The 26,773-nt window shown below is 41.3% G+C and overlaps 1 pseudogene; it reads right to left on the minus strand.

The window, feature by feature from the left end:
* Positions 1-2,114: 2,114 nt before the first annotated feature.
* On the minus strand, positions 2,115-26,773 carry LOC118999305 (AP-1 complex subunit beta-1-like; annotated as a pseudogene).

Below are 26,773 nucleotides of genomic sequence, written 5' to 3' on the forward strand. Positions count from 1 at the left end.
GAAAGCTCTCATCTCCATAACACTTCCTCTTCTTTTAAACATCTTCTTGACTCAACAGCATGACTCCTGAGCAGTTGCATTCTCATCTCTCTGGTTTCTATCAGCTAGCTGAGAGGTGAGATCACTGTGATCACCCCAGGGAAGTATCCTTTGCCCCAAATATCTTTTAAGAAATAGTATATATACTACACAACCTCATTTACATGCTTGATCCTTGGGTTTTCATCTATGTTTAACCAGTGGAATCTGAGAATGTGCTTTCTTACAAATAGTTGGCAAAATAAAGTTAGCTGTTTAAACAATGATAACTATATGACCATCACTTTACAATGTAACTTTCAAACTTCTACTTCATTCTGAGTTCTTAGGGCCTGCAGACTCTATAGGAGTTTCTTCACATCTAGGAGCCCACAAATCCAAATGTTCAGCAATGCAGCCTTTTTTTGTAATATCTATAATTAACAGTAGCTAACATTTATTGAGTGCTTATTATATGCCAGGCACTGCACTAAGCTCTTTCCAAAGGTCAACCCATTATAAGTACCATGCAAGATTGATAGACACAGGCAAATGAAATTCTCCTACAGCCCATACATGTTTTGATGATCTTGGACTTTAAGGTTACCTACAATGCCCTTAAAACAAATATCTATTTACCCCCTTCCTCTAAGACATGTTCCTTTTTCTTTGATGCAGTAAACATTTAGTAGGCAAGTTTAAGGTGCCTGCTTACCCATACACTCTTTCTCTAAGAACTGCTTCTCGCCTATAGTCTCTGATGAAGATATAAGCCTAAGCTGACCAAGTGAACCCATCCATTCTAACTAATTAAACTGAGCCCACCTAATTCAACATGGACTAATAAAATCCTCTTCCTAGAAATACAGAAGTGAGGCCCCAGAAAAATGGAGCTTTTTAGCCATTTGAGGATGTCCATGATACTACATGTACAACCAATTGAGTGAATTGAGAAAGCAGATATGCAGTGAGAGAAGATAAATCAGAGATTCCATGGGAAAGAAACTGTGATTCCATGTAGTGTCAAATTTTGATAGTTTTCCAGCTCCTATGGGGACTCTCTTTGTTTACTGACCTTGGGTTCTTTGACAATCTCTTGTGTCTTTTATTTTATTTTAATTGTTGTTCAAGTACAGTTTTCTGCCTTTTACTCCCACCCCAGCCCTCCCCACCTCCCTCCCATTTGTATCATTAATTTTTAATAAACTCTTCTTTTAAAAGTATTTCATTTATTTATTTTTAGAGAGAGGGAAAAAGAGGGAGAAAGAGAGGGAGAGAAACATCAATGTGTGAGATAAACATTGATCAGTTGTCTCTCTCACACCCCTAAGTGGGGACCTGCCCTGCAACCCAGGTATGTGCCCTGACTGTGAATTGAACTGGCAATGTTTCAGTCCATAGGACAATGCCCAACCCACTGAGCCACACCATTCAGAGTTAAATTTTTCTTCTTTTGTGCTAGGTTGGGTGAGTGTTTGTTCCTTGCAACTAGTGATTCATGGTTAAAATAAAAACCTTAATTGAGAGGCTACTGGACAATAAACACCTTACTAAAGGTAGAGTATCCTAATCCATAGTAATTGACTATCTAAAACCCTATAATACTTATGTCTAGAATCCTACAATCTAGTAGTAAATTGTCTACTATTTTCATTTATTCATGTAGTCATTGAACATGTATTGGGTGTCTACTATGTGCCCAATGTTCAGCAGATCACATAAGGACAAAACATGACCCTCGTTTTCAATAAGCTTAAAAATCCGCTAGGAAACTGAGAAATTGATCCCCATTCAGAGCGCTTGAGAGGGGCAAATGTAAGATGTTTTTTTTTTCTCACATGAGTGCCTCTCTCTCTCTGCATCTCTCTCTCTTCCTTCCTCTCTCTCTAAAATCAATAAACATATCCTCAGATAAGGATTTAAAAAACAGTGTTTAACAGGTTGTGCTCTAACTTAGCACAGGTTGGATTAGTCACTACCTTGGTGGATGGCCTCAGTGTATTTAAGGTCATATTCTATACTGCAATATAGTTTCTTCCAGTTAAGAGTTTTTTTCTTGCACCAATCACAGGGTGGCTGGAGGGAAGCAGACCAGTCTATTCATTTTTCAAAATGCTGTTGTAGACCTGACGGATGTACTGAGAGACTTCAGGAGCTCTAAACTTCAGCAAAAGCATATAATTGGGGTTTTCTGGATAGATACATAGCTCAGCTAAGATCCAAATGCCATTAGCAAACTTCAGAGATTAGTAAAGCGCGCCCTGCCCTTCCACATTTGTCTTAGTAATAGGATAAATGTTGTTTCGCAACTTGATGGAAACAGTGTTCGCATTTAAATGATATTCCTTAATCTGAAACTGATGTTCATTTTTATTTGGGAATATTCTTTTATGTAACGAGGAAGACCTGGCGCTCCATTTTGCCATGTTCTACAAAAAACACAATGAGTAGGATGAGAAAAGCTAAAGTAGAAGGCATCAAAATTTTTTTTACAGATATCTGCAAGATATTCAGAGATTCCATCTTTATGAATGGGTAGAAGGTGTTGAACGCAGGGAGAAATCAATGCTCTGGATTGGCATCAGTGGTGTATGGATAGCCAGAGGAGTGCTGAAAATGACGCTAAAGCTTTTCTCGTTAAACTGGATTGCAAATTCTGCCATGTGCTGCAAAGCTTTATTGGTGAAGTTCATTTCCATATAGATGTGCTCTTGACTATGAGTAAATGTTCAAGAAATCTCCAAGCTTTTACCCTTTACTGCAGGCAGCCAGAGAGCCTTAGGAACTATGTGCTATGCCTATCCCTATAGAGTTCAAATTGATCATTGAGACCACTGCTGATCAAAACAGGAGTAGGTAAAGATGCAAACGTTGCAGGCACTGATGATGGGATAAAGGGCTGTCTCACTACCAGATTTCCTCCAATGTTCCCACTACGGTCATTGCTAAGCAGACTATCCAATCCTTCTTCCTAGAGATCCACTGCTCCCACATGTCTGGAAGTTACCTGTGGCACATCACCTGGGAGACCGAAGTCAAGATTTCAAAGGTGTAAAAGCACAATTCTTTTAAAAATATATATTTTATTGATTATACCATTACAGTTGTTGTTCTATTCCCCCCTTCATTCTCCTCCACCCTGCACACCCCCTCCCCCACCATTCCCCGCCTTTAGTTTATGACCACGTGTCTCCAGTTCTTTAGATTCTATATTTCCCATACTATTCTTACCCTCCCCCTGTATATTTTCTACCTACCATCTATGCTACTTATTTTCTGTATCTTCTCCCCCCTTCTCCTCCTCCCACTTCCCTGTTGCTAACCCTCCATGTGTTCTTCATTTCTATGGTTCCACTCCTGATCTAGCTGTCCTATTGGTTTGCTTTTGTTTTAGGTGGGGTTGTTGATAACTGTGAGTTTGCTGTCCTTTCACTGTTCATATTTTTCATCTTCTTTTTCTTATATAAATCCCTTTAACATTTCATATAATAAGGGCTTGGTGATGAAGAACTCCTTGAATTTGATCTTATCTGAGAAGCACTTTATCTGTCCTTCCATTCTAAATGAAAACATTGCTGGATAAAGCAATCTTGGATGTAGGTCTTTGGATTTCATGACTTGGAATACTTCTTTCCAGCCCCTTCTTGCCTGGAAGGTCTCTTTTGAGAAATCCGCTGACAGTCTGATGGGAACTCCTTTGTAGGTGACTGTCCCCTTATCTCTTGCTGCTTCTAGGATTCTCTCCTTCATTTTGGTCTTGGCTAATGTAATTATGATGTGCCTTGGTGTGTTCCTTCTTGGGTCCAACTTCTTTGGGACTCTCTGAGCTTCCTGGATTTCCTGGAAGTCTATTTCCTTTGCCAGACTGGGGAAGTTCTCCTTTATTATTTGTTCAAATANACAAGACAGGACACAAAACAAGCCTCAACAAATTCAAAAAAATTGGAATCATATCAAGCAATTTCTCTGACCACAAGGGACTGAAATTAGAAACCAAACTCAAGAAAAATAACTCAAAAACACTCAAATTTATTGAGATTGAATAGCATGCTATTAAATGATGAATGGGTCAAGAATGAAGTCAAGGAAGAAATCAAAAAGTTTCTGGAAACAAATAAAAATGAACTCACAAAAGTCCGAATTTTATGTGACACGGTAAACACAGTTCTGAGAGGGAAGTTCATAGTGATACAGGCCTACATAAAAAAAGATACAAACACTTCAAATAAACAACCTAACCCTACATCTACAAGAACTGAAGGAACAACAACAAACAAAGCCCAGAGCAAGTAGAAGGAAGGAAATAACAAAGATCAGAGCAGAATAAAGTGACATAGAGATTAAAAGAACAATTCTAAGGATCAATAAACCCAGGAGTGGGTACTTTGAAAAATAATAAAAATTGACAAAACTTTAACTAGACTCTTCCAGAAAAAAACAGAGAGAACTCAAATAAACAATCAGAAATGAAAGAGGAGAGATTACAACTGATAAAACAGAAGTACAAAGGATTATAAGAAATTACTACAAAGGAGTGTATGCCAAGAAATTTGGAAACCTGGGTGAAAATGGACACATTTCTAGAAAAACATAATATTCCAACACTGAATGAAGAAAAAGCAGAAAGCCTGAACAGCAGACGATATCAAAGTAGTCACCAAAAAACTCGCAGCACACAAAAGCCCTGGACCAGATGGTTCACAGGACAGTTTTACAAAACACTTAAGGAAAAGCTAACCCCTATCCTTCACAGACTATTCCAAAAAATCCAAGAACACAGAAGACTCCCAAACTCTTTTTATGAAGCCAGCATCATCCTACTTCCAAAACCAGATAAAGACAAAGAAAGGAAACTACACGCCAATATTGCTGACGAACTTAGATGCTAAAGTCCTCAACACAATATAGGCAAACTGCATCCAGCAATACATGAAAAAGACCATGCACCATGACCTAGTGGAATTCATCCCAGGGATGCAAGGATGGTACAATATTTGCAACTCAATAAACCTAATTCATCACATAAAGAAAAGGAAATACAAAAATCACATGATCATATCAATAGATGTAGAAAAAAACGTTTGATAAGGTACAGCACCCATTTATGATAAAAACTCTCAGCAAAGTGGGGATACAGGGAGCATTCCTCAACATAATGAAGGCCATATGCAAGAGACCTACAGCCAACATCATACTCAATGGGCAAAAACTAAAAGCTTTCCCACTAAGATCAGGAACAAGACAAGGATGTCTGCTTTCACCACTTCTATTCAACATAGTATTGGAAATCTTAACCACAGCAATCATACAAGAAAAAGAAGTAAAAGGCATCCAAACTGGAAAGGAGGAAACAAAACAGTCATTGTTTGCAGATGACATAATAGTGTACATAGAAAATCCTATATACTCCACCAAAAAACGACTTGACCTAGTAAGTGAATTAGGCACAAGACCAGGGTACAAAGTTAATATTCAAAAACCAAAGGCATTTTTGTACATTAACAATGAAATATCAGGAACAGAAATAAGAAAAAAATTCCATTTGCTATAGCAACAAGAAAAATAAAGTACCTAGGAATAAACCTAACCAAAGAGGTAAAAGACTTGTACTCAGAAAACTATACCACACTGAAGAAAGAAATTAAGGAAGACAAACAAATGGAAGCATGTACCATGTACATGGATAGGAAAAATAACATCATCAAGATGTTCATACTACCCAAAGCAATTTATAGATTCAATGCAATCCCTATTAAGTTACCAATGATACTGTGGACCAGGCATTCCCACATTCAGGTGCAGATAAATTGGAAGGAAAAACTAGAGAGTGAGACAGACCATACGACCCAGGGTTCGAGCATGGGGAAACAAAACCTCAAAACCTCTGACTGAAAACACCCATGGGGGTTGAGGCTGAAGTGGAAGAAACTCCCAGCCTCACAGAAGAGTTTGTGGGAGAGACCCACAGTATCCTAGAATGTACATAAGCCCACCCACCTAGGAACCAGAACCAGAAGGGTTCAATTTGACTGTGGGTAGCTGGGGAAGGGACGGAAAACCAGCAGAGAGTGGAGCAAGTGGAACTGTTCCCTCTTGAATGCCTCCCCCACATACAGAGTCTCAATGTGGCAAAATGGGTTGCCACACCCTGGTGAACACCTAAGGCTCCTCCCCTTATATGTAATAGGCACTCTGAAATAAAAAAAAAATGGCCCAAATGAAAGAACATTTCAAAGCTCCAGAAAAAATACAGCTAAGGGACAAAGAGATAGCCAACCTATCAGATGCAGAGTTCAAAACACTGGTAATCAGGATGCTCCAGGAACTCAGTGGGTACTTCAACAGCATAAGGAAGACCCAGGCAGCAATGAAGATTGCATTATGTGAAATAAAGAAAATACTACAGGGAACCAACAGTGACAGTAAGGAAACCAGGACTCAAAACAATAGTTTGGAGATCCATTCAACCACAACAGAATGAAGAAACAAGAATTCAAGAAAACGAGAAGCTTAGGAACCTCAAGGATGTCTTTAAATATTCCAACATCTGAATCATAGGGGTGCCAGAGTAGAAGAGTAAAAGCAAGAAATGGAAAATGTATTTTAAAAAATAATGAAGGAGAACTTCCCCAATCTAGTGAAGGAAATATACTTTCAGAAAATTGAGGAAGTTCAGACAGACTCAAAGAAGTTGGACCCAAGGAGGAACACACAAAGGTACATCATAATTAAGTTACCCAAGATTAAAGAGAAGGAGAGAATCTTAAAAATAGCAAGAGGAAAGGAGAGAGTTACTGCAAAGGAGTTCCCATTAGACTATCATCTGATTTCTCAAAAGAAACCTTACAGGCAAGAAGGGGCTGGAAAGAAGTATTCCAAGTAATGGAAGGCAAAGAACTACATCCAAGATTACTCTATCCAGCAAAACTATCATTTGTAATAGAAGGGTAGATAAAGTGCTTCCCAGTAAGGTCAAGTTAACAGAGTTCACCAACACCCAGCCCTTTTTATATGAAATGTTAAAGGGATTTATCTAAGAAAAAGAACATAAATAATATGAACAGTAAATGGACAACAAACTCACAGTTGTTAACAACAGAATCTAAAAAACCTCACAAAACAAAGTAAGCAAACAACTAGAAGAGGAACAGATTCACAGAAATGGAGATCACATGGAGGATTATCGGTGGGAGAGTGGAACGAGGAGAGAGGGGGAGAAGGTACAGAGAATAAGTAGCATAAATGGTAGGTAGAAAATACACAAGGGGAGGTTAAGAATAGCATAGAAAATTGAGAACAAAAAGATCTTATATGTACCACTCACGGGCATGAACTAAAAGGGGGGAATGCGGGTGGGATGGGGTATGCTGGGCAGAGGGGAATAAAAGGGGGAGAGTGGGACAACTATAACAGCATAATCAATAAAATATATTAAAAAACAAAGTACCAATGATATATTTCACAGATATAGAACAAATATTTCAAAAAATTTTATAGCACCATAAATGATCCCAAATAACTGCAGCAATTTTGAGAAAGAACATAGTAGAAGGGATCACAATACCTGATATCAAACTGTATTATGAGGCCACTGTCATCCAAACAGCCTGGTACTGGCATAAAAACAGACACATAGATGAATGGAATAGAATAGAGAGCCCCAAAATAAACCTAAGTCTCTATGGTCAATTAATATTTGATAAACAGAGCAGAATCATAAAATGGAGTAAAATAGCTTCTTCAACAAATGGTGTTGGGAGAGTCACACAGCTCCATGCAAAAAAAAAAGAAGAACCCCGATCACCAACTTACGCCATACACAAAAACAAATTCAAGGTGGATAAAAGACTTAAATACAAGTAGTGACACTAGAAAAGTCCTAGAGGAGAACATAAGCAAGAAAATCTCAGATATTTCACAGAGCAATATTTTCACTGATATGTCCCCCAGAGAAAGGGACATAAAGGAGAGAATAAACAAATGGGATTCATCAAATTAAAAATCTTCTGCACAGCTTGAAAAAACATTAAAATGAAAAGAGAATCAACCGTATGGGAAAACATATTTGCCAATGATACCTCAGACAAGGGCTTAATCTCCAAAATATATAAAGAACTCGTGGCCCTGGCTGGTGTGGCTCAGTGGATTGAGCATGGGCCTGCGACCAGAGGATCGAGGTTCTATTCCCAGTCAGGTCACATGCCTGGGTTGCAGGCTGGTTCCCTGCAGGCCAACTCCCAGCAGGGGACGCACGAAAGGCAACCATACATTGATGTTTCTCTCCCTCTCTCCTTCCCCTCTAAAGATAAATAAATAAATAAAAAATAAATAAAAAGAACCCCCACAAATTCACTCCGGGAAAACAAACAACCCAATTAAAAAATGGGCAAAAGACCCGAACAGATACTTCTCCAAGGAGGACAGACACAGGGCCCACAGACATTTGCAAGGATGCTCAGCAACACTAGCCATGAGAGAGATACAAATTAAAACCACAATGAGATATCACTTCACACCAGTCAGAATGGCTATCATAAAGAAATCAAGAAAAACAACTGATGGAGAAGATGTAGAGAAAAGGGAACCCTAGTGCACTGTTTGTGGGAATGCAGAGTGTTGCAGCCACTGATGAAAGACAGTATGGCATTTCCTCAAAAAACTAAAAATGGAACTGCCTTTTGACCTGGCAATTCCACTGTTAAGATTATATCTTAAGAACACTCAAACACTAATCAAAAAGAACCTACGCATCCCAATGTTTATAGCAGCACAATTTACAATAGCCGAGGGCTGGAAGCAACCCAAGTGCCCATCAGTAAATGAATGGATCCAAAAACCATGGTACATTTACACAATGGAATACTAAGCAGCAGAAAGAAAGAAGGAGCTCTGACCCTTTGGGACAGCATGGATGGAACTGGAGAGTATCATGCTAGATGAAATAAGCCAGTTAGTGAAAGACAAATACCACATGATCTCACCTATACGTGGAATCTAATCAACAAAACAACAAGCAAGCAAAATATAACCAGAGACATTGAAATTAAGAACAAACTGACAGTAACCAGAGGGGAGGGGGAGGGGATAATGTGGGGGAAAGGAGAAAGGGTTTTCAGGGACAACTATAAATGACACATGGACAACACCAAGGGGGGTGGAATCAGGAGATGTAGGTGGGATGGCTGGGGTGGAGGAGATTGGATGGGGGAAAGGATAGACAACTGCACCTGAAGAACAGTAAAATAAAATAAATAAATCTAATATAAAATTTTAAATTAGATAAAGCACCCCCCAAAAAAGATTTTAAAACTCCCCCAGAGGTTCACCTTGAGAGGGAATAACTTGAGGCTGCTCCAGGTTGGTGGCAGTGGTGGTGCCAACAATGCTGTCACCTGCACTCAATGCTCACATAATATATTGGCAAGTGTTTGCAATGGATTCTGTAACTTCCTGCCACAAAAGCATTGGGAGGCTTGTGGAGCACAGAGGCCAAAGAACCAATGTGGCAGATTAGCTCATCCATCAGAGTTGGCTCAATAAGTTTTGTCTCCTCAGAGATCATGGCTTCTCAGACAAGACTACTTCTTTTGTTGTGCCAGCAACTGGTGAAAGGTCAGCATTATCCTAACCCTGTGTTGCCAAACTGAAGACCTGCTTTACCAGATCCTGTGTTTCTGATGGTTTCCTAAGAAATAACTTCACTGTGGAAGTAAGCAGAGTGAGCTGCACCTGGGTGCTTTCATCATGAAGACCCTTCAGGAACCTCTCTAGCAATTCATATGCATTGTCAATTTGTTCATAATATTCTCCCACAATCCAAATCATAGATGCTTGAGCATATGGTTCATCCAACAAATCTAAGTTCTCACACATAGTGGCAATGATACTTTCATATTTATTGGGGTACTTGCAGAAGATGTCCCTAATGACAACAATTGCATCTTGATCATATAATTTACTTTGGTCTGCCTGATCTTAGGCAGTGTGCTTACACAATATTCTGCAGATTGCTTCACCTTGATGGTACACTGTCTAATGCCCCACACAACTTTTCAAACAAAGTCACCATCAACCTTTGTAGCATATTCCTTCAGTTCTGCCAGAACCTGAGCAATATTGGTTTGGCATGCCATTCAAATCGTGATGTCCAACTTCTCTAGTTTAACATACATGAGATGATTATACTTCACAAATAAGTCTTTGGTTTCCTGCTTTAAGATTTCAGGCCTTTTATGGACAATTAGGTTGATTCCTCCAGGCAATGTACTGCACCTCTGGCTCTGAGACTACAAAGTGACAGGTGGAGGGGCCAACTTCTTCAGCAGCGTATTGTAGCAGGTAGAGGCCTTGGGTGACAAATCTAGAAATTTCATTAGGACTTTTACTGCTGGAAGCACCACTGCTGAGTTGGCCTGAGATAGCCCAAGAGTTACCTGCTCACAGATGTTCTGAATATCCCAGTCACCTTTAGGGTTCTAATTAGAGAGGCAGTCCAAGATGAAAATCTCGCCTCATTCCATGTACTCATTCAGGGCTGTCAGCAGCTTATGAATGTTTTGTGGGTTCAAATTGAGTAAGTTGTTGTTTGGGTAAGATTCAGTGATTTCAGATAATGCACAACATTAGCTACCATAGTTGGTTTTGAATTTTCCATGAGGTCTGGCAGATAATCCAGAAATCCATGATCTTCAACAATTTGGGCATTGATATCACGGAGTTTTGCCAAGCAGACAGCTGCTGTTTTCTGAAAATAGGGATTCCTCTTTGAAACACTTGCAGAGAGGCTCACAGAGATACTCTATAAACTTATCCACCCAGATTTACCCCATGGTTCTGATTGCCAAGGCTTGAATTAGAGGATTGGGATCTTCACAGTACTTCACAAAGCTGCTGATGTCCATGATGGCTGTGTCTACTTGACTCTTGGCATAGTTTATCAAGTAAAGATATACAAAGTTTCTTTACTTCCAGGTTGTCACACTGCATGTAATTCGCTACATCTGGAAAGAGGGAGCTAGTATCCTTCCCCACAGTCATAGCAGCAGTCACTTGCTTCACAGCCTCCTTACTCTTTTCTTTCTTTTCATTGTTGAGTTCAGTTTTTAATTCAAAAATTTCTCCTTTTTTATTTGTTGTGCTGTTGGCTCTTTAATGTATACCAGAGGAAAGGGTGGGGTTGGTGGTAGCAGCCAGAGAGCACAGCCTGAGTGGTATAGTAATGGTTTCCTGCATGTCCAGGAGACAGAAAAATCTTAGACTGATTTGCATTGTCTTCCTTGTGTCCCTAGCCCACCACACACACATACACATACACCTTTCATATCTCTTGGAAATGACTGATACCCTTTTAGCTCTTCCCTGGTTAAAGTCAGACAGGAAAAGTCATTATATTGTCCATTTCTTCTATCCAGGAAAGTTATAGGGAAAGGAAGAGAGAGAAGGAGACATGAATGGCTGGAAGTACTTTCAATTGTTGAGAGTGTTCCTGTAAGCTGGGGTCAAGCCAACCACTCAGCTTCATATTTGAATTACTTTAAACTTATTTCTCAGACAACAGAAACTCAGTCAATTCGAACAAACACATGTCTGGGTTGAAATGTCAAGGAGAATCATGGGGCAGGTCCAGAGGAAGCTATACTATTCTTAGCAGTCCTCCAACATGACAGACCCCTAGTCTCATCTCTGGAAAAAATGGGACAGAAAAGAATGTTTAATGAAGTGCATTGTGATCACTGAGGAGGGAACTTCCCACCAAGGCCCCAACCCTCAACTCAGAGGGCTCCTTTTTTTTTAATGAAGTTCTCTGGCATAAACCAATGAGAACTCTATGCTTGTGTGCAAGAGACATGCATGGAGGTGGGTGAAGACCATGAGTGTCATGATTACCCAACACCAGAGTTGCAAAATGCAGACTCTGTAGCATTTTAGGAGGTGTAGATGCTGACTGCAATCTGCCTTAGCCCAAAGTTAAAGGCTCTGGGAGAACACAGAACTAAAGGGATACATACAGGAAAGAAAACAGAAAGTATTTTCCAGGACATTTGCATTGCCTAAGTGAAATCACCAATCTCTGGATCCTTAGTAAGTAAATGATAACAGGAAAAATGGAGATATGGAAGGCTATAAAACTAGCATGCATTTAGTTTAAAACAATTTTCCAGGAAATGCTATGAAAAAAGGGACTTGCTTCAAACACTGTCCCAATGTAAGATGTTCTCAAAAAATGTCTGTGATGATGTTTTGTATTTAAGGCTAGGAGGGTGCTATTTTAGAAAATGGAATGAAAAATAGATAGGAAAGGAATTACAAAAGCTATAGAAAAAGGAATTTCAACAACTATAAGAATCTAAGTGTACTTGACATTTCATATTAGTACAACTGAAAAAATAATGCTCGATTCCCCCAACAATTACATTTAAATAAAAAATTTGCACTGGCTGGTATGGCTCAGTGGATTGAGTACTGGATTGTGAAGCAACGGGTCACCGGTTTGATTCCCAGTCTGGGCACATACCTGTGTTACAGGCCAGGTCCCAGTAGGGGGCACATGAGAAGCAACTACACATTGATGTGTCTCTCTCCTTCTTTCTCACTCCCTTCCCCTCTCTCTAAAAATAAAATAAACAAAATCTTTAAAATAATTTGCACTCTATTTTTTAAAACCCCAAAGTATAAAAAAGGTTCAAATCCAGGTACATATTTTGCAGGCAATTAACCCATGGGCTAACCTCATATGCTTTTGTTTCCCCACATTATTTTTTTCAGGTTCAGTAGCATTTTTAAATCTGAACAGCAAAATAAATTAGAGATAGACATGTATATGGATATGGACATGGATTTAGACTTAGATTATGTCTTTACAAATGTAGTGGGAAGGGTAAAATAAATATATTCCCAGAATCTTTTTAAACTTCTGCTTCAAATTAATGCCTCCTCCAAAATTGAGTGGTTTTCCACAGAACTACAATGTTATTGTGTTTTATATAACCCTAAATGGAATGTTCAAATGAATGCAATGAGAACAGATTATAGCATGGACGCTATACTACCCCAGAGCCAATATGTTATTTCTTTGGTCTTCTAGTACCCTATTGCTTCATATTCTACCTCAACTAATTAAACTACAAATTATTATGACTCTAATATCCTTGAGTTTCATTGGTTATTTTCAAACTATAGATAGAATTGTCAGTTATTTATCCACTAAGTAGCATATATTTATTGTGTGCTACTTCTATGGCAGGAACCATATTATGCCCTGTGGATGCAGCATGATAAAGCCTGAGTCTTTGCTTGTGAGCAGTCCAAAGTCCAGATTGAAAGAACTTCAAGCAGACAGGCAACTCAAATATGGAATAACCAAGGCTTTGGCCAGGAGTACACACTTTGTACAAGAGAAGCAAGTGAGTAGGACAGGGAGCCATGGAAAGCTTCCTCAAAGAAGTGGTATCTGCCCTCCACCAAAGCCCCGCCTTTGCCATTCTTGATTGTGATCTCTGTGAGAGCAGGGGTTTTCTATCATTTTACCAGTGTGTCTTCAGCACATAAAAGAGTGCCTAATACTCAGCAAATAACACTCAGGATGTCTTTCTTTGAAAATGTTACAAGAAAAGGATCTGCTGAAATATTTCCCCCCTCCATTTGCACAGTGGAAAACATACTTGCAATAGATCTGTGATAAATAGATAGATAGATAGATAGATAGATAGATAGATAGATAGATAGATGAAAAAAATGAATATTTAGGAAAGGAGCCACTCAGTTCCATAACTGTGCACAACAGTAGTTCAGTTCAGTAAACTTTGAGTACCAGACCTAGCATTGGGTGTTAAGGCTACAAGGGTGGCTAAGACATAGGGCCTGTCTTTAGGGTAGGTGAAATAAGCCAGGCAGTGAGGGAAAAATAACATTTGATCTCACTGTTTTAAAATATTCTTATTTATTTATCTTTAGAGGGAAAGAGGAGAGAGGGAGAGAAATATCAATGTATGGTTGCCTATCATGCGTCCCCTGCTGGGAACTGACCTACAACGCAGGCGTGTGCCCTGACTGGGAATTGAACATTTATCCTTTGGTTCACAGGCCTGCACTCAATCCACTGAGCTACACTAGCCAGACCTGATCTCACTTTTAACTGGAACATAATCAACAAAAGAAAAAAACAAACAAAATATAACCAGAGACATTGAAATTAAGAACAATCTGACTTCCAGCCAAGAAAGAGGCATAGGTAGATACACTTTGCCTCCTCACACAACCAAAGAAAGACAACAATAAATTTCAAAACAAAAAACAACCAGAACTGACAGAAAATCATACTGTATGGAAGTCCAAAAACCAAGGATTTAAAGAAGAAACATTCATCTAGACTGGTAGGAGGGGCAGAGACAGATAGCTGGGAAAAGAGGTCTCTTGGCAAGGCAGTGGCTGGAGGACCTGGGTGGGCAAGGCTGTGGCTGGCAGGCAAGGCAGCGGCTGCAGACACAATGAGGCATCGGATTGCAGACTGGGCGGTCCCATATTCGAGTGCCATGCTCCCCAGGACAAACAACTGGGGAGCTAGACAGACCACACAACCCAGGGTTCCAGCACAGGGAAATAAAGCCTCAAACCTCTGATGGAAAACACGGGTTGAGGTGGCAGCGGGAGAAACTCCCAGACTCACAGGAGAGTTCACTGGAGAGACCAACAGGGTTCTAGAATGTACACAAGCCCACCCACCTGGGAATCAGTACCAGAAGGGCCCAATTTGATTATAGGTAGCTGAGGAAGTGACTGAAAACTGACAGAGAGCAGAGTAAGTAAAGGAGTATGTGACCCTTGAATCCCTCCCCCACATACAATGTCCCAATGCAGCAATTCAGGTTGCAGAGTAAGTAAAGGAATTCAGAGTAAGTAAAGGAATTCAGAGTAAGTAAAGGAATCAGTACCAGAAGGGCCCAATTTGATTATAGGTAGCTGAGGAAGTGACTAAAAACTGACAGGAGCAGAGTAAACAGAGTATGTGACCCTTGAATCCCTCCCCCACATACAATGTCCCAATGCAGCAATTCAGGTTGCCCTGCCCTGGGGAACACCTAAGGCTCCACCCCTTATACATAAAGACAAAGAAATGGACCAAATGAAAGATCAGATCAAAACTCTACAAAAAATACAACTAACTGACGAAGAGATAGCTAACCTATAAGATGCACAGTTCAAAACGCTGGTAATAAGGATGATCATAGAATTGGTTGAATATGGTCACAAATTAGAGGAAAAACTAAAGGCTACGCTAAGTGAAATAAAGGAAAATGTACAGGGAACCAACAGTGACAGGAAGGAAATCAGACTCAAATCAACGGTGTGGACCAGAAGGAAGAAAGAAACATTCAACCAGAACAGAGAGAAGAAACATGAATCCCCCAAAAATGAGGAGAGGCTTAGGAACCTCCAGGACATCTTTAAATGTTCCAGTGTCTGAACCGTAGGCGTACCTGAAGGGGAAGAGGAAGAGCAAGAAATTGAAAACTTATCTGAACACATAATGAAGGAGAACTTCCCCAATCTGGCAAAGGAAATAGACTTCCAAGAAGTCCAGAGAAGTCCCAAACAAGGGACTTTGGAAGCTCAGAGAGTCCCAAACAAGTTGGATCCAAAGAGGAACACACTGAGGCACATCATAATTACATTACCCAAGATTAAAATTAAGGAGAGAATCTTCAAAGCAGTTAAACGAAAAGGAGACAGTTACTTACAAAAGAGTTCCCATAAGACTGTCAGCTGATTTCTCAAAAGAAACCTTACAGGCAAGAAGGGGCTGCAAAGAAGTATTCCAAGTCATGAAAGGCAAGGACCTACATCCAAAATTACTCTGTCCCTCGAAGCTATCATTTAGAATGGAAGGGCAGATAAAGTGCTTGCTAGATAAGGTCAAGTTAAAGGAGTTCATCATCACCAAGCCCTTATTATATGAAATGTTAAAGGGACTTGTTTAGAAAAAGAAGATAAAAAATATGAACAGTAAAATGGCAACAGACTCACAATTATTAACAACCAGACCTAAAACAAAAACAAACTAAGCAAACAACTTGAACAGGAACAGAATCATAGAAATGGAGATCACATGGATGGTTATCAGTATGGGACTGGGTAGGGAGAAGGGGGGAAAATGTGCAGAGAATAAGTAGCATGAATGGTAGGTAGAAGATAGACAGGGGGAGGTTAAGAATAGTATAGGAAATGTAGAAGCCAAAGAACTGATATATATGACCCAGGGACACGAACTAAAGGTAGGGGAAATAAGACAACTGTAATAGCATAATCAATAAAATATATTAAAAAAAACAATCTAGCAATAACCAGAGGTGAGGGGAGAGGGGACAATGGTGGGAATGGTTTCTAGGAACTACTGTAAAAGACATATGGACAAAACCACTGGGGAAGGTGGAAGCAAGGGAGGGAGGTGGGTTTGGTTCGTTGGGGGGGAAATGGAGACAACTGTAATTGAACAACAATAAAATAATTTTTAAAAATTCAAAAAAGATGGCAAACTTTGAAGTATATTGGATATAAGCCAAATTCAGTCCAGAGTTGTGTTTTGTTTAGTCACCACAGCATCTTTTTAAAAGGAAGAAGTATTTGAATGCCTTTAGACAGAACAAGCACTCTTTGGTTTGCCACAGCATCTACCATTCTTCATTGGCTTATACTAACCCACCCTACCCATTGATGTTCTCGGGCTGACCTCTGAAAAGGCATTTGGGTATATGACCCCTGATCTGGTGGCTTGTTCCCATTCAACAGCTAGATGAGCAAATGCTTCAAATTGGCACTACAGAACCCCTAATTTTAGAGGAAATGTTAAAGAGCACCAACAGGTTAGCAAATGTTAGCAAGGGAAGCTGAAATTGTGATGGTTGCCTTGAAATATCTGTACTGGAATCTTGCCCTATCTCCCCAGTGTTCTAAATCTTGGGCCTCTCATTTGCCAGCACCGACTACTTACCACTGCCAGAAAGCTCAACATCTTTCACATCTACAGCAACTGTAGAAGCAGAGCAATAAAAAAAAAAAAAAAAAAAAAAAAAAAACAGGAGAAGGATAGTACTGAAATTGCTTAGTGGGGACAGGGAAGAGACTGTAATGCACAAAGGTAAAATGAAAATAAGGAAACATAAAGCAGGCAAGAGGGAGCCAAATAAGAATTAGAGAAAGTCTCTTCTTAAAGGTACCCACCCCACACCTGTCATAGACTCAGAATATCAGCACTAGAGAGGCCTAGAGTGACTGTCTGGCCTACCCTTATTATATCAAGGAAGAAAAAGAAGTTGGGAAAAAAGGAACTTGTTTAAGATCTCACAGTGAGTGAATGACTTGCTGCGCTGACTCTTGAACTAAGGTTTCCTGCAATTTCCCAAGCTCTTTTCATTCACAATCAAACAATGGTGGGGTGGAGTGCTTGAGGAAACCATTTCGTTTTGTATGCCTTTTCCAAAGTCAATGTTTGCTAGGATTGGAGTGTTAGAGGGGGCATACATTTATTCACTCATTTACTTGTGAATAACCAACTACCTGACATAGTATGTGTCAGGTACTATAATTGACTCTGGAGCTGTAAAGAGCAAGAAAATATGGTCTGTTCTAGTGCTCAGCACAGAGTAGGTATTTAGGAGCTCTTTCCTAACTTTCTGGAGAGTGCTGCCTAATAGAAAAAGAATTTGAGGCATAATCGTGAATTATGTGTAATTTTAATTTTCTGGTAGCCCCATTAAAATAAATAGAAACAGCTAAAATTAATCTTAATAATATACTATATTAAACTCATTATCATTTCCATGTGTAAAATATTAAAAAAACATTGAGATATTTAGCATTGTTTGTATTAGCTGTTCCAAATCTGGTGTGCACTTACCACTTATAGCACACCTCAACTTGGGCTACACTTTTACAAATATTTATTTATTTATTTGTTTATTTATTTTTAGAGAGTGGGGAAGGAAAGGAGAGAGGGAGAGAAATATCAATGTGTAAGATAAACATCAGTTGGTTGACTCCTGCTTCCAACTGAGTACCTAGGTTGAAACCCAGGCATGTGCCCCCACCAGAAATTGAAAAGGCGACTCCTCAGTCTGCAAAGTGATGCCCAACCCACTAAGCCACACCAGCCAGGGCTGAGCTATGTTTCTAAATCTCATTAGCCACATATGACTTTTGACTGGACAGTGAGAGCCTAATGTAAATGACAGCCCTTGCACCCAAACACCTGACTTTAGTGAAAGCCAGGCTAGTCTCTCTGAAGCTTCATAATCTATGAACCCATTGTTTTGACATATAAAGCTGGGAAGCAAAGTGGAAAGCACAGAGATTGGCAGGTTCTAGAACACAGCAGACTTTAGGCCTTCCAGGATATCATAATTTTGCCTATTCATAATATATCCTAAGGTAGTCAGCCAGTGAGCAAATGCACACCCACAGCTGCATGTGGCTTTATTGTTTTCAATTTTAGAAGTTTCATGCCAATTAAGAAAGTAATAACAAAACTAGTAGTGGCCCTACTCCTTATGGTAAACAAATCTATTATATACTCTAGGCAGAAACAAGAAAACCCAATTCAGAGTTTTTAAGTCAGTGTGAAAATTGCTCATCAGAGGAATATCGAAACTTCACTATGGGTTGAAAAAGACCTGAGGAACACAAGTCCATCTATAAAAGTGACACTGACATTCTTTTTTTTAAATAAGTAAATGATTTTTAAAGATTTTATTTATTTATCTTTAGAGGGGAAGGGAAGGAGAGAGGGAGAGAAATATCAATGTATGGTTGCCTCTTGTGTGTCCCCTGCTGGGAACTGGCCTGCAACCCAGGCATGTGCCCTGACTGGGAATTAAACCATGATCCTTTGGTTCACAGGCCCACGCTCAATCCACTGAGCTATACCAGCCAGGGCAACACTGACATTCTTGAATCTGGGATTCCCAAAAATTTCTAGGCTGAGCCCGGGGGATGCTGAATCCACTCTTTTAAAAAAGATTTTATTTATTTTAATTTTAGACACAGGGTAAGGGAAGGAGAAAGAGAGGGAGAGAAATATCAATGAGTGGTTGCCTCTCATGTGTCCCCTACTGGGGACCTGGCCTGCAACCCAGGCATGTGCCCTGACTGGGAATCGAACCAGCTCCCCTTTGGTTTGCAGGCCAGTGCTCAATCCACTGAACCATACCAGCCAGAGAAACGTTGAGTCTGCTTTAACTTAAATTATTTTGGCCTAGTTCGAAGACCTCAGCATTTCCATTGGGAAAAGTGCCTTGGTCTCTGGCTTTTTTTTCCTTCATGAATTTCTACTTATGACTCATTTGCAGCCTGGATTCAGCCTGAGAGCATATCAGATTCTACTGTTCCCACCATGCAAGATGAAGTGTTCTCAGAACCGCTCTCAGCTGTACAATGCAAAAAGTTAGCATCACAAAGTTATCAGCATTGCTTGCTACCTTCATCCCTGTCTGCATGTCACTCTTTTAGAAAACATGATTTGAGAATCCTAGAGTATGAGGATTAAATTCAATGTGGACCCAGATTTCATTTTGTTCTCAGAATCACATACTGTTAGAACAGGAAGAAACTTTAGAGATGATATAGTTCCATTTGAACTTCTTTATATCACAAATGAAGAAACTGAAACCCAGGAAAGGGTAGTAACTTGCCTAAGAACTCACTGGAAGGTACTAGAACAAAGGGCTTTCAGAGTCATATCCAGTACTTTTTATAGCATTTCCAGTTGCATTCTGATTTTGAGAAGTCCTGAGTGGTTAAAGGTATCATGGACACACAGAAAAATCTCAGGTCTTTGTTCAGTGGGTACTCTGACCTCAACCTCATAGCAATCGAAGCAAGATTTTAAAAGTCTGTTTTACCAGTCCTGAGATATTTTACTTTTTGAAAACTATATAATTATGGGTGTAAAACTTACCGACATGTCTTATCTTGTTCTCTTTATATTCAGTTTCAAGAAATAGACATTTTAAAAATCATTTTCTAGATCTCCATTGTAGTCCCATTCCAACGAGATTTTGCCCATCATTTCTGCAACTACCTACCATTGTCACCTCTAAATCTGGAAATAGGGTTTCACAGTGACAAGTATGCCCTCTGCTGACAGGATGTCTACTTTACAGTCATGTCCTTATAATTTACATTTGCACATCTGGAGCCTCAGCTACCTGAGAGATATATTAAACAGAAATATGAATAAAGTTTCCTTATTTCTTATAAAGAAATGGTGAATATTTCAGGGCAAATCAATGTCTTTGATACTCACCTGTTACTAAAATAGAAAAGCTATTATTAAAGGTCATTTCAGCCCCAGCCAGTGTGGTTGGGTATTATCCCACAAACCAAAAGGTCACAGGTTCAATTCCTGGTCAAGGCACATGACTGGGTTGTGAGTTTGGTCCCCAGTTGGGGCTTTCTGTGGAAGGCAGTTGATTGATGTTTCTCTCTCACATCGATATTTCTCTCCCTCTCTTTTTCCCTCTCTTCCCTTCTCTCTAAAATCAAAAATAAAATAAAAATTTAAAGGTCTTTCCTAGCTCTGCTTTTTCTACAGATTTTGCCAGAAAAGTACCTTTATAGCATTTACCATCCCCCCACCCTATGTAAAAAGTTAAAATGTATAAATAGCTCTTTCAAGATACAGACTATGACTCAGTACAAAAACAAGCTTTTAAAATAGAATTTTAAAGGAACCCCTTTTCCCAGCATGAAAAGTAATTAGGAATACATTACCTAGATCTCCAGCTCTCCTGTGGTGTGCTTTAGGATTTGTCGTTTTTCTCACATGCCTCCTCCTACCCTCCTCCCACCAGAGTTGGAGCCTTGAGCCTCTCATTCTCAAGCCTTTTCAGCTGGAGGCCTCCTAAGCACTCTCTCAGTATTGTTTCACTGCTCTCTCTTTCTCTCTACTCCCTCTCTCCCACTCCTTCCCTCCCTCCCTCTCCTGACCATCCTGCCTGAAATCAAGAGAGGCGCCTCCAAAGAAACCTGATTGGCATGGACATTGTACTGAAATGTGTTTGCTACCCACAGGGAAGTATACATACTAGTGAGGAACAAACACCAACCCAGTGGAAGTCTACAGGAGTTCAGTGTTAGGTCTAAGACATTAGTCTAGTTGGGGTGGGGTAGGGGGTTAGAATTTCATGATTGCCTTCATTCTCTTGAACTACCTGGGAGGTTGGCACATTTAGAGTTCTGCTTAGGGTTCTGACTCAACTGTATTTGAATTCAGTACAAAAAGTCAGAAGATGAAAGGACAAGCAATCCCTCCCAGAAAGCATTTGACTGAGAGGCAGTGGGCACATGATGTCTCAGGTTAAACTTCAGGTCTGGGCAGAAGAAGAAATAAAAGAAAACTGTAAGACCAAGAAGGTAAAATAAATCCAGGAGGATCCAGGGGGAAGGAGGAACATGAGAGTAGTTACAGAATGCTGAACAAAACCTGAGTTCTCATTCAGTCCAAAGATCTTGTTCATGAAACTAGACCACCAGCTTACATCATACACAAGGATAAACTTAAAATGTATTAAAGACAAATAAATCACAAAACCATAAAAAATCCTAGAATAAACATGTGACTAAAATTTCAGATGTTTCTCATAGCAATATTTTTGCAGGTACACCTCTTTGGGCAAGGGAAATAAAGGGAAAAATAAACAAATTGGACTGTATCAAACTAAAAAGCTTTTTGCACAACAAAAAGAAATGAAAAGGGAACCCACTGAATGGGAGAATGATACATATGATAAGGAGTTAATTTCCAAAATAAGTAAAGAACTTATAGGATTCAATTAAAAAATGGGCAAAAGACATGAATAGACACTTCTTAAGAAGGACAAACAGATGGCCAACAGATATGAAAAATGCCCAGCATCACTAATCATCAGAGAGATGCAATTTAAAAACACAATGATATCACCTCACGCCTGTCAGAATGGCTACCATCAATAAATTAACAAAGAATAATTGCTGGTGAGGATGTGGAGAAAAGGGAACCCTCATGCACTGTTGGTGGGAATGCAGACTGGTGCTGCCACTGTGACAAACAGTATAGAGTTCCTCAAAAATTAAAAATAGAACTGCCTTTTGACCCAGTGATTCCACTTCTGGGAGTTTATACAAAGAAACCTGAAACATTAATTTGAAATTATAAATGCATCCCCATGTTCATTGCAGTGCTATTTACAGTAAGCAAAATATGGAAATAGCCCAAGTGCCTAGCTCAGTAGATGAGTGGATAAAAAGCTATGGTACATTTACACAGTGGAATACTACTCAGCCATATAAAAGAAGGAACTCTTACCCTTTGTGACAGTGTGGATAGGCTTGGGGATTATTATGCTAAGTGAAATAAGCCAGTCAGAGAAAGACCAATACCATATGATGTTATTTATATATGAACAAAATAAACTGATGGACAAATTAGAAACAGAGGCATGGATGCATGTAGCAGACTGACAGTTGTCAAACAGGAGGATGTTTGGGGGGCTGGATAAAAGAAGGTGATGGGATTAAGCAAAAATATATAACATAGATATGTGATGTTTATAACATATATGTGATATATAATATATAAATAAATGTATAATAAATGTGTGCTATATATAAATGTACATATATATATATATATATATATTTGTGTGTGATATAGATATAACAGACACAGGCAACAGTGTGGTGATAGCCAGAGGGAAAGTGGGCTGGAGGGTAGGTGGAGGTGGGTGAAAGTGGGTGTGGACATGGGGATGGAAAGAGACTTTGCTTGGGATCATGGGCATATAATATAGTGTGCAGATGATGTTTTGTTGAGTTTTATACTTAAAACCTGTATGGTTTTGTGAACCAATAGCACCCCAGTAAATTCAATTATAAAAGATATTGTGCAGATACAGGAAAGTTAGGCTCTTCTCCAGTCACTACCCCAACTTGCACCTTTGCTACCAGGTGTCAAATGGCTACACCTTTAATTCATAGTAAGCAGCTTCAGGTCACTGCTTCTGAATCTAGCCAGGGAGATTCCAAAACCTGGTTAGTAAGGACAAGTGTTAGAATTAGTGTTGATAGTAATTCAAGGCATGGGCTCAGTTCTTTAGTGGGGGAAGGGTGTGAATCAAGATATGTTAGGAAAAAGAGGGCAAACTCTTAAATACAATTACTAACCCAGATTTTCCTTTCAATTTAATTAGAAACTGGAACAGATTGACAATAAAAAGTTTGGTATCATGGTTCTGGTTGAGAAAAACTTAGTCCTGCTGAAGTAAGAGTACTTGGGAGTTGGAGATGTGTGTGAAGTGAAGCTGAAAGTTGGTGGGTGCTGCTCAGTTGGGGTGGGGGTTGGCACTTTATCCCAGCCACTGCCCAAAGGTGCTCAGGGACAGCAGTAGCACCTCCCACCACCCCCACCAGGACATGCCACTTGTAAACTTTTCACTTTTGTTTCTTTGATTAGAGATTTCCTTGATTTGGTGTCAAGTGATGAACCAGGTGTAGGGGTGGAACTTGGACAGATGCACCCTGGGAATGTATGCATGTGCCTGGAGAGATGGGGTTTGTCTTCTCAATTTGTGGAGATTAGCTTTGGGCTGGGTATAGCTGTGCCAACCAGATCAATTTTTCACATGTATTTCTGGGGTGCACTGGTAACTTCAGCTCCACTTGCTTCACCAGAAACGTAAAGCGTGCAAACTGCCCCTACCAACCCTTCAAGATCTCCATTTACTGTACTTGGATTGGGCTTGAGTTAGTTTTTTAGCTTGCATGCTTCCCGTTTAGCAGACCTGTTTTCCCCACTTTCCACCCCATCCTCCAAGCCTGGTAGGATCCCAAATGGTTTCAGCCCTTGACCCCAGCACCTTCACCCCTCTTCCCTGCTATGTCTACCTGTAGCTCAGGAATCCCGGAACCCAGGGCTGGTCTACATAATGAATGCGTTGTGCGACTTTCTCTGTTAATTCAATACAAGTGCACAGTGAATAAGGGAAAAATAAATAGAAGGACGGAATGTATGACTCTCCGTAGTGAAAAGTCTTTTCGAATAAGTAAAAAGAGGCTGAGATTTCACTGTTGAATGTAAATTCCTTTGAAGTGGAACTAATCATTTCAAGGATAGTTCACGTTGTCCTAACAACGCGGGTGAATAGCAAGGGCCCTTCTTTTTGTTAAAGATATGTTTTCTTTCTTTCAGTCAAAACTGATGATGATACCCTTTTCACGCTCTGTCCTCCAGGATCGTAAATCTCCACACCCAGCTCTCCAAATCACACTTTCAGATGCCCAGACCCTGCGGGTGACTGCTTCTCAGGCCCGGCGCACGCACACTGAGCTACCACCAGCCCGCCCCGCTCCTCCCTCTGAGCACTGGTCAGGCCATAAGGGTCGTATCTCTGTGACACAGGGGGTGCTGCAGCGGGGGCGGAGGTAGCGGACAGCCCATACCTTGGGTGCAGCTGAGTCCTGGCGTCCACTGGGCTCCGGAGGAAGAAAGTCCTGGGGCACGCAGACTGCAACTTCAAACAATGCGGACTACTGCGACTCCCATACCTTCCAAAGTCCGGCCAATCTTCCCCTGGCCCCAGCAATGTGGAAAATACTCACAAAAGCTGCACACCCCTCACCCGAGATTATCAGCTGCCGATGCTCCCTTTTGAGGAGAAAAGGTCATCCCGAAACAACCCTGGGCGGCCAATCTGCTCAAATCCTAACTCTCCTTTTCCAACCCGTGCCTCCCTCAACAAACCCAAAGCCTCTAGCAGCCTGGCCCCCTGAGTCCAACCAGCCCCGTGGCGCCGTAGCCCGCCCCTTCCTCGACCCCCAGGGCCCTCCCAGCCGGCTGAAGCAGGTGAGATTGGGGTTGGAAGGCTGAAACTCGTGGCCCAAGAAAGTATAATGTGGCCTTTGGTCAGAGAAAGTTGCTCCCAGTTCATCTACTCAGTGGCCCAGAGGTGAGGAAGGGGGGCTCCAGATATGGAACGCTGAGCCTGGGGCGTGGCGGCTAGTTGGGTTCCCCCGTGCCAGGGGAGGTAGGGTCTCCCTCTCTATTTTTCGGCACGCCGAAAAACGGGGGGAAATGTCCCACCAAGGCAAAAGTAGAGGTGCATTGGTCCGAACAACGAATGTGGTCAGCTCAGATGCCCCACTAGGGTGGGCCCGCATCTGGCAAGCCCTGACAAAACAAGCGTAATGAGCGCAGCTTCCTGGGAAGGAGCCGGCTGGGCGCCCAGGGACAAGGTGGTATTTCTGGCGGCCCCACCGAGGCCAGTGCCACTCGCTTCTCGGGTGCTCCGGGCTGAGGCGTGGAACGCTACCCAGCTGGAAGTGTCGAAAGGGAAAGTGAGGGGCTGATTTCTTCGCTAAGGTTCGCTCTGGGTATTGCCTTTTGAGGAGGAAACGTGACCGCAGTTGTATCCCAGCGCTGAGCATTTGCATTTGCCTGGATTTTACACTCCTCACTTCATCCGAGAGTGAGAACCGGCCTGCATGCTGCATGTGGTGTCTTTCTATCTCAGAGCAGGTGCTGTCTCCCCCGCAGTTGGCAGAGGGATCTAGGAGGGATACCCCTCTCTTTTCCACCTGAACTCGCAGGTCCCTGCAGCATCTGACAACGGGGCACAGTCAGCGCCTCCCCCAGCACCAATGTGGCATGTGGGCGCTTTGGGACCCAGATTAGCGGCTTCGGAAAGGGGAGGAAGCAACTCGGGGAAAGTTCATCAGCAGGGCAACTCTAAGAAACTTGGAGCCAGTGGCTAGCTCAGTTCCAGCTGATTATTTGATGAAGTCTCTTGTTTCTTTAAAACAAAACGAAACAAAAAATTCAATCTCAAGCCACACACTGTGCTCCTCCAACTTAGAGACATGGGCCTGGCCTTGAGGCTGATTCTACACTGTCCCCCAAGCAACCCAGACTAAATTACCCAGGAGAATATTTAGGGGATTCTGGGGAGAGTTCTACGAGAACTTCTCTTCTCGTTTCCAAAGAGTTGGGCTTGGCGGATAGCCCAGAGTAGCCAATACATTGTTGGAAAGTTGCTGCCAAGGGTTCTACCAGCCTCAGTTTCTGCATCTGTTAAGGAGGAGGGAAAAAATACCCTTTGCTCCGAAAGAGGGAGCTAATTGTGAAGCACATAGTCTGGCACACAGGAAATGTTCAGAAATTTCTTATTCCCATTCTGCACCATGCAAGCTCCAGCCCTTTAATTTGCCAGCTGGTCTGGTCAGAAAAGGAAACCTGCGTGAGCCAGGAAAGTGGCTCCATTGTCCTGGATTCTTGATTGTGGGTGGGCCCCAGGCCCTGCACACTCGAACCCTTGCCCTGCCTGCGGCAGCGGGAACTAGCTACCTCACTTTTCTCCTTGGCTGTGACCTGGGTCTACAGCTGAGGGTAGAGCCGTCTTGTGCCCCTCATTTCCTCCCAACCAACTGGCTTCTGGCCCTTCGGCCAAGAAAGGGGTTTAGAAGCCCGCTAGAGCATTTTAGGAAGCCGGGGACAAAACCTAAAGGTAGCTTCTTATGCTACCTCAGCAACTCCTGGACGCTGACGGCCCTCACACTCGTCTTCTCCTGGGCCCACGTCTGCCACAGAATTGCGTGTGTCCGTCTGCCCGGGCCCGCTCAGTGCGAGGCTGCCTGCGCTAGGTTTGGCCGGACTTGGTACTCTCCGCGGGCGGGCGGGAGGCTTGATCCCCACGGCTCTTTCCCGCCACTTCGCCGATTTAGGAGGTAACAT

The sequence above is a fragment of the Sturnira hondurensis genome, unplaced genomic scaffold (assembly GCF_014824575.4).
Source record: "Sturnira hondurensis isolate 20B ecotype Veracruz unplaced genomic scaffold, ASM1482457v3 Scaffold0014759, whole genome shotgun sequence".
In the NCBI taxonomy this organism is placed as follows: domain Eukaryota; kingdom Metazoa; phylum Chordata; class Mammalia; order Chiroptera; family Phyllostomidae; genus Sturnira; species Sturnira hondurensis.